Source organism: Crocuta crocuta, unplaced genomic scaffold, assembly GCF_008692635.1.
Source record: "Crocuta crocuta isolate KB4526 unplaced genomic scaffold, BGI_CrCroc_1.0 scaffold2194, whole genome shotgun sequence".
NCBI lineage: Eukaryota > Metazoa > Chordata > Mammalia > Carnivora > Hyaenidae > Crocuta > Crocuta crocuta.
Window position 1 is genome coordinate 88,861 of NW_027530402.1, and position 1,841 is coordinate 90,701.

The following is a 1,841-nucleotide window of genomic DNA, read 5'->3' on the forward strand; positions in this document are numbered from 1 at the left end:
ATGCCCCTGCCCCGCTGAGCCTGGGCGGGAGTCTGTGGAGGCCCAGCGGGCGAGCACGCGGGGGCAAGAGGACTGGGTGGAGTGGGGAGGAGGGCGTGCTGGTGATAAAGCTGAGCATCCCCGGGAACTGCGCGCCTCTCTTGTTTGTAGATTGCAAAAAAGATGAGGATCTGATTCTCGGCATGTTCAGTTCCCTTACATTTGTTCATATCTTGAATATAATATTCATATTCTTTCTCTCTCTTCACCACCCTCCCCTCTCCCTCTTTGTCTCTTCACCCTGGGTTTTGTCTGTTTCTCTGTCTTCCTGGACCCTTCTTCTCTGGTAGTGGAAGGAAAACGGAAAAGAGAAGGCGACCCCGAGGTGGTGGTCATTCATCCTGCTCTTGGCCTGGGNTTCTCTCCTGTCTCTTGCTTGTTGATCAAATGGGATCTTTGTCACAGGGACTGAGCCGCGGAGAGGGCAGGACAAATTTTGTCGCCCCTCACCCCACCCTTTTGGAGAATTTAGCTCCCTATAAATAAACCGTACGTTGGAGAAGAGCGGGTGGAGCGGACGCCGCCTTGCNGCGAGGTCTCAGTACCCGGGGACTGCCAGCTCTCTCAAACGGCGGTGGCAATGGCTGCGGCCTGTTATCAGTGCTGAGAAGCGGGAGGCGAGCGTGGCTGGGGCTGACATCAAACTCCGTTTGCCTTCCAAACTATGGTGCCCTGAGGACAGCGGTGGGGACTCCTCCCCGCCCCGTTCTATGGCTCTTAATTAAGGTCACCATCAGGGAGAATCAAAAACACCCTGTGGAACAAGTCGGGTTTTTTTTTTCATCATAGAGTAGGGGTTGCGGGGGAACAGCTTCTGAATTCACAGTACTTGGAAGGGTAAACCTACCTTCTGAGTGAGTCGTCTCAGATATTTGGGAGTCTTGGGTGAGCAAACTCATAATTAGCCCAGCGACATTGGCCTGAGCTTGTGGGCTTAAAATGAGACTCACTTTTGCCCTTTAAAAAACATTAAACAAGAAAAGGGGAAATGGAATTTGGAAACATAATAGATTTCCTCAAAAATGTCATTTTCTTGCAGAGAGCAACCGAGCTTCTCTTAAAAAAGATTTCTCCTCCCAAGAGGAGCTAGTTTAGCAGCTTTACCTTGGCGGTGAGGAGCGGGGGAGAAGGAGAAGACAGCTTCCTCCTACAAAAAGAAATTATTTCAGGAGTGAGGTTACAACCCCCTGGACGTGCCTCAGGGGAGCGGGGAGCCAGGTCTTTTTTTGGCACGAGGATCCTTTCACTCTTTCACATTAGGATGCAATTCAGCCCAAAACATCAGGGAGAAAATCGAAGTATCTTTAATGAGTATCATTTAATCTTGGTTATTTAGAGGTACAGGTGGACAGCAGAGTGGTGGCGCAAGGGAATCCAGTGGTCTTCCCGGTTTTCTGCAGACCGGTTGCAGAACTGGGCAAGTACTAGAGGAGAGTGACAATATGGCAGGCAGTGAGAGCGCACCTCAGAGCTCCACAAAGAGAAGGAAGGGATTCATTTGATTTATCACAGTTATTTACCTTTGATGTCAGCAAGTGGGAATTGAAGTGCATCTTGGTCTAATTAAAAAGGACTAAAATGGCATTTAAAATGGGTTTGCTATCTGATCGCGGGATGTGAGATCGGCATTTGGCAGCTTTCTAAAATATTGCTTGTACTATTTAAACAGAACAATTAGCAGCATGCTAAAATGTTTGCATGCTATGCTTAGAAGCTTTTAGCTGTAAACTTTAAGGTGATCTGTTCCCCTTTAAGTTAAAAAAGGATGCTGCTGCTTCCTTGTGGGGAAGGCTTTCAGGAAC